Raw genomic sequence first — 7,506 nt, 5'->3', positions numbered from 1 at the left:
AACCTATGCCATAAATTGTTGTTAAGGAACCATCCGCTATACGGTTTTTTCTTTTCCCACGTATGAAGAATAGGTAGAAAGTTTATTTGAAAAGCCTATCATATGTTTTTTTGCTCTAGAATCTATAACCTAACAAGATTTGTCAAGATTGGCAAGAAAATCATTATTTGATTTGACAAAATTGGAAGAGTCGACTGTGGAAGATTGAGATTCAAGTTGAGATAACAAACACCTTTGGGATTGAACTTCTTTATTAGAAAAAATGCCAATATCATTTGTTCTTTCAGAGTAATCCACTATTTCAGACAAATTCGCTTGTTTTCAGATCAAGGACAATGGCTGGGCAGAAGCACAACACACGAGGAATAGCTAAAAAAGTCAAAGGTCCATGTGCTATGAACAGTATCTATGAATAGTGCTGATGAACGGTATCCATGAATAGTGTGCATGAATAGTACATGTGAACAATGCGCATGAATAGTACACATAAACAATACTGATCAACAGTACTAAAGCCCACCCTAATGAATCAAAAGCTCTGATAGCATGATAAAACTAATGTATTTGAGAGAAATTTGTATATTTTTCATGTATTTCAATGACTTTGTACATATGCCTATTTATATACAAGATTCATACCTTTACAAGGAAACCTTATTTAATGGAAACTAATACAAATAGGAAACAAGATATACATAAGGAGAAAGAAATAATAATCTCCTTAATTTAGGGATTGAGATTCCAACATACTTCAAAATACTTAACACATTTTCTCACCTAAGCCCTAGGCTCTTTCCCTTCAAAAGTGATCAATTCAATTTTAGGAAAAAGTTAGACGTACCTTCATTATCAACAACCAATCCATTGCTATTAGATTCCCTTGGTTGTTTTATCCCCTTCCTTCTTGGATTAGGAAGAATTCCCTTGCCCCCAAGGATTGCAGCAGATGTGTCTACCTCTTCATTTACACCAGTACTAGATCCCCTATTTTTGTCAAGTAAAGAATCTCCAAATATGGCTCATAATTCCTCCCTAATCAAGTTTCTTGTCTCAATTGCATTTTGCAGATATCTTTGCTTCATTTCCTCCCTTAAACCCTAACTACCTCCTCCAACTCGGATCTAGTCATCCTTACAATGCAAAAGATCTCAAAAAAAAAGCTAACTCCCCTTGCAACAAAGCCTTGATACCAAATGTAAAATAACATACCTGAATCAATTCCCTAAAATTGAAATTGAACAGATATTGGACAGAGTTATGAAAGAACACAGAGAAATAAGGTGAGAAGAAAAATAGAGTTAGATGAGGAGAGAAAAGAATATAGAGATGAGGGAAATTTTATTGATGAATATCGTACTTGAATGAATTGATTACAGTAGTGTCTATTAATTTTAATGGGCAAAGTAGTAACTACCTCCTGACAAACTCAAACAGAATTAGTCTGCAACTAATTCAACTAATACAAGTACTTCCCTCCAAAAGCTGTTGCAGTAATTCCTCCAATTACCCCAACTAACTAACTATTCCTCTTCCTTCTTCTATAGTACGTAACAAATTATTAGAACTTTCAGGTCAGTCTGCATTGTTTATGGTTATTTGAACATTTTTTTTTTTTGTAAGATGCTACAAGCTTCTCATAGTTGATTGAGTATGGTATTATTGTTTTGTTAATTTGACATAAAATTTTCTTCCTTAGCTGAACGAAAGAGACGCGCAGAAGAAGCTCAACTATCTACTACAGCTAATGGTTCAACTACTGAGAATAGCAGAGGCCTAGTAAGTTGGATTTACATCTCCTCTCCCTCTTTTCTTTCGCATCCACTTGTAAATGGCCACTAACATTCCTTTTGGCATAGGTTTTACTCTCTTATTCTTTTCATTATTAAAAAAAAGAATTTTGAATCTCTTGAAACTAGCAGTATACTACTGACCTTTGGTTCTAAATTATTGATCACTGCAATCAATGTATTGTAGATAACATTTACAATTTTTTATCTACTGTGAATGATCTGCGTCAGTTTTTTTAAAAAGAAGAATATGGACGTGAATTCAGATATATTTGACCAATGTGCCTATTATGTATTGGCTCTATGCATCTCCTATAGGCTTCTTTCCAATAAGGAAATCGAGGTGAACAGGAAATAGCTCCACCAAATAATATATTGTTTATATAGAATTTGCCATATGAAACTACCAGCATGATGTTGTAAGTGCTCTTCTCATAATATTCAGGATTCAGGGAAGTCCGAATGATTGAAGTAAAGCCAGGTATTGCTTTTATAGAATATGAAGATGATGTGTAGTCCTCGATGGCCATGCAGGCCCTTCAGGGTTTCAAAATTACTCCTCAGAATCCAGTGGCAATTACTTATGCCAAGAAGTAATCAACCCTTACTATAGAATGTTGTCTTCTATTTGTAACCTTAAATCAACAATTTATGACATGAGGATTGAGGAATTTCTTTCACACAATGGAGATGTCTAATGAGCTAAATGTTCTAACACAAATAAGAATATTATCTTTGAGACCCGTATACTATTTGGATTTTGTATCAACTTGATTTTTTATTGACTTTCTTGTATGCAAAATTGGTTGGAAGAACAACTCTTTCCTTTCCAGTTTTAGTATACTGCACATGTTGTATCTCGTACTCTATTTAAGCATCTGATATCTAGCCAGTGCCCACTTGAACCTGTGCACAGCCAGTGATATTTTTTAAGTTAAAGTGCACAATTTGTTTGTTCAACCATATCCGGTGATCGACTTCATGGCTAGAACTTTGTCCTGTTTTCCCTTTTTTTTCATGAGAAAAGACTACAAGATTATTAATAACAATTAAAGACATGTCATGTTAATTATAATTGAAAATAGATGATGCAATCACATGGATACTGATGCTAACCAAAGGGAGATTTGAACTAGAAAAGGAAGAAACGCAGAAGAATTACAGCATGAGAAGAATGAAAAGAAGAATCTCAGAGAAAGAAGATCTTTATGCATCATACACACCGCATTACAAAAGAATTTCCCTTTTTATATAGCTGGTAGCTAACCATTGAATCTCTTCCTCACTTTAAATGTTCTAACAATTTAACAACCCTCACCTATCAATATTAGACACATATCAATACCTCCCCTCAAGCTTCTTTGCCCTCAAGGAAGAAAACTAAAAAACATTACTAAAAATACAAAATCTTTGCTACAACTATCAACATATATCTAAGTAGCATTTGCAGTGAAAAGTCTTTAATTGAAGCTAAATCCTTGCAATTTTAAAAAGCCAAAAATACACAGGAAAATAGAAACTTGTGCTACGGAATTTCACTTCATCTTGCATTTGATCATTCCCAAATGCCCAATTGAATCTTGGCTTAATCTTTGTTTCATCTTGCATTTTATCTTCCACAAAAATAGCTTTAGCAATGGTTCTTTCTCATCAGACAAAACTTCTTGAGCAAAGAGAGTGAGTTGATCACCTGCATGGCCATCATCTTCTTTACCATTAATGGGAGCTGCTTCTAGATAAATCCTTTCCTGTGAAGAAAAGAAAGAATTCTTATTCATTCTCTTGAATTAAATTCACCTCCCAATTGGCGAACATGTCAGATTCAACCTGAATCTTCGAGGATGTAATCTCATGGCATGAGAAAATAACGTTCTTATTCATTCTCTTGAATTAAATTCACCTCCCAATTGGCGAACATGTCAGATTCAACCTGAATCTTCAAGGATGTAATCTCACGGCATGAGAAAATAACGTTGTTAGATTCCTTCACAGCATCATTATTGAAATCCTGGCCTTCTAAATTGCCATTCATGTTTTCAATTTTTTTATTTGCAATTGCAACTTTGACATCCATACCCAAGGCTGCAACAATACTTACTTCCAACTCCAACCCATTGTCAAGCTTATCATTATTTTCTCCATCATAATTTTCATTTTGATTTTCATTACTAATCACAGAACAAACACCACAATCTGCAAAATTCTCTTCCTTTTTTACACCTTCTTTATCGAATTCAACATCATCAATGACTTCCTCATCTCCAACATCATTTATGACGGTAACCCAAATTGGTTCTTTGTCATAAATATGATCCAGTGTCCACATTTCTTCACACCACAAACACCAGCCTCTAACTCTTCTTTCAGTTCCAATAAAGTTTTTGTAATTGAAAGAGGAAAAAAAGTCCTTTTTGTGCAAGAAGAAATCGAGAAATAAGAATGTTGGGTTCTTGATGAAGGGAACAGTGAAGATTTTGCAAGAAGTTGAGAATTTCGGTAGGCAAGTTCAAGAAACAAAGAATCTTAATGGGGTTCTATCTCTAGTGGAAAGGAAAAGAAGAAATACAGAAAGGAAAATCTAAAAAAGACAAACTCTTCCTCGCTTTAACTGTTCTAACAATCTAACAACCCTCAACTATCAATATTAGACACGTATCAGATACCATATGCATTGGCCTGATCCATGGCTATAAGAATTTCACCCTAACCAACAATTCATAGATGCTGCGAGCCAGCAACTTTTTGTCTTTGAAGTCATATCCTAAGCTTTTTCTATCTTCGTCTTGATGTGCTTTTCTTTCGTTTTGCGGTAATTTTTCAGGAAATTGCATGGAGAGTTATAAAAAAGACGGAATATATAAATTAACTTTTGACCTTTATAAAAAAAAAAAATCTTCAATTTGGAAAATATCTCATTTTACCCATGAATTTTTATAATTTAATATATTTAATAAGTTCAAATATATAAATTAATTTTGGGCTTTTTTTTAAAAAAAAATTTTTGTGCTGTACCCAATCTAATTTCTCCAATTTTAATACTGACTAGAATAACAAGATTAACTTAAATTTTACATTTTAAAATTTAAGGTGTGAGATGAGACGATTTTAAAGATCAAGGTGTCACTAGACTTTTTAAATAAAAATTATGAGTTAAAATATGTTTTTTACCAAAGAGAAAATGAAATAGAAATGTGAGTATAGATTTGAGGACAAACCTAAATTATTAAGAAAGCTGGCTTTAGGTCAAATTTTCTTCCCTTTGGTTTCTTAGTATAAACAAATTTTCTTCCCTTTGGTTTCTTAGTATAAATGTAGACTTCCTCGGGAAAATTGTTCTTCTTTCCTTTGACCAAGAAGCTCAGTTAAACATATGGGTGTAAACAAGTCAATTCGAGACAAGTTTTGGCTTGTTCAGGCTCGGTTGATTAGTTCTAAGTTAGCTTGAGCTTGATTTAACCTTTAACATTAAGGCCTGAACTTGGCTCATTTGAAATATATTAAATTTGAGTTTAAGTTACTTTACGTTCGTTTATTGTATTAAGGAGCCCAATTCTAGTTCGGCTTGTGTTGTAACACCCATCACCCGTCTACTGTATAGCCGAGCAAAGAGTACCACATTTAGTGCCAGAGCACCTCGGCTTATCCTGTCATGTCCATTGTTATTTTTAAACTTTATAGAAAACATGTGAAAATTTTTTTTATCACAATTTAATTCTGTGGATACCCGGGCAGTGCCTCCTCTGTTTTATTAGCGTCTGACGAGTTTCACTAGTTACCTGTTAAAAACAATTTCATATCTATCTTATATATCCATAGTTATACCATATCATATCATTTCAAGAAATGAAACTCATTCATTCATTCAGATGGAAATCTACATGCAGAAATTCATAACTTTATTTACTACCCAAAATATTTTTATTATTTTTATTTACATCACAAACTAGTAATTACATCATGATTATACATAATGAACCAAAATACTAGTTTATACATAGGCCCTGCCAAAATACAAAAGACTAATGAGGTGAATTCTGGATTGTATGCAGATCTGGTCAACTGCGGTCAGAACACTACTGTGGCGGCTGCTGATCTCCAGTACCTACGCGATGGAAAATCCAACGCGCTAAGCAATTTGCTTAGTGGTGCATAATCTTAAAGCAGAATAACTAAATGATTTAAAATGACAATAATTTGTGTAATTTCATAATTCTAGGTAAATTGCATATTTTATAGCATTTTGGAATCAATATATTTATCAAGATCTTATTTACACACATATCTCATTTCAGTCTCCTTAAGCTCATATCAGTGAATCTGTCATAAATTCAAAGACATTTATAAATTTCCTACACTTTGGAAACAGTTAAATTTAACAATATCTTTTCTGTTTATTTCTTATATAATCTAAGTCATTTATGACTTTTCTGTACTTTGAAAATAAATAAATTATCAGTATCTTTTCTGTTCATTTCTTATATAATCTAAGTTATTTATGACTTTTCTGTACTTTAAAAATAAATAAATTATCAGTATCTTTTCTGTTCATTTCTTATATAATCTAAGTCATTTATGACTTTTCTGTACTTTGGAAATAAAAGAATTATCAGTATCTTTTCTGTTCATTTAATTTCATTCTCTAGCTTTTTAAACTCATATTAGAGTCTTTGGAATCATATCAATGTCTGTTATGTCATATCGATGTATTTCATGTCATATCTGTATATTTGTGCCCAAGCAACCTATAACAAACTATAATGCTGGATACACCGGAGTATATGGGTTAGACAGCCATATGTCAACCCTGTATACATCTGTCAGGCACGAGACTAGTTGTTAGGCACGAGGCCTGCTGTCAGGCTTGTAAAGCCATAAGGTTACGCACAATGGCCAATGCGTAGGCATATAGCCTGTAGAACAATCATATCAGACATATATTGTCAGTTCATGATTTGCTCTGTAAGCAGTATTGCTAGCTGTGGTCCCTAATTGGTATACCAATCGATCTAACTATATACATATAAGCCTAGGTATACTTTGGGCAAATTGGTACTATTAAGCACTTATAGTTTTATTATTTCATGCTATGTACTATTAACTGTTCATAACATATTGCTATTTCAGTTCATGTACTACCTATGCTTTATACCATTTTCATGTTATTATAATGGAAACATAGGTCCCAAGCACTTATTCATATAACTTATGTATTTATCACTCTCATTATTTTATGTCATGTACTATACCTATTTATAGTATTGTTATTTCATATATGATAGAAACATAGGTTCTAAGTGTATTTTCCTATGACTTATGTGTCTAGCAAACCATTTAGGTAAATTTACATTTTATGTATCAACTGATCTCATGTCACCTTGTAGTGGGAAAGTAGGTCCTACATACCTATTTCATGTAATTTAGCATGTAGTGACTTATTAGGGATAAGCCCTTACTAAAAACAATTTAATTCAAGAACCCTTCTTTGGGTTCAGTTTCACTGTTTTGATTTTACATATCAAATAGAGCAATTACACATTACTACTTATTTATTTCTTTGAAATATACATATCACTTTATAGTGGGAAAATAGGTCCCAAATACCTCTTTCATGTGGTTTAGTGTTTAATGGCTTGTTAGGGTTAAATTCCTGTTATAAGATAATTTATCTCATAGACCTTTCTTTAGTTTCAGTTTTTGTGTCTTACTTTTACCTATCCAT

The 7,506-nt window shown here is 32.7% G+C and overlaps 1 pseudogene; it reads left to right on the top strand.

The window, feature by feature from the left end:
• Nucleotides 1-335: 335 nt before the first annotated feature.
• LOC110639342 (U2 small nuclear ribonucleoprotein B'' 2-like) lies at nucleotides 336-2,384 on the top strand (annotated as a pseudogene).
• The last annotated feature ends 5,122 nt before the right edge of the window (nucleotides 2,385-7,506 follow it).

This window comes from Hevea brasiliensis, chromosome 16 (genome assembly GCF_030052815.1).
Source record: "Hevea brasiliensis isolate MT/VB/25A 57/8 chromosome 16, ASM3005281v1, whole genome shotgun sequence".
Classification (NCBI taxonomy): domain Eukaryota; kingdom Viridiplantae; phylum Streptophyta; class Magnoliopsida; order Malpighiales; family Euphorbiaceae; genus Hevea; species Hevea brasiliensis.
The sequence above is the reverse complement of the archived record's forward strand: the minus strand, read 5'-3'. Positions and strand labels throughout refer to the sequence as shown.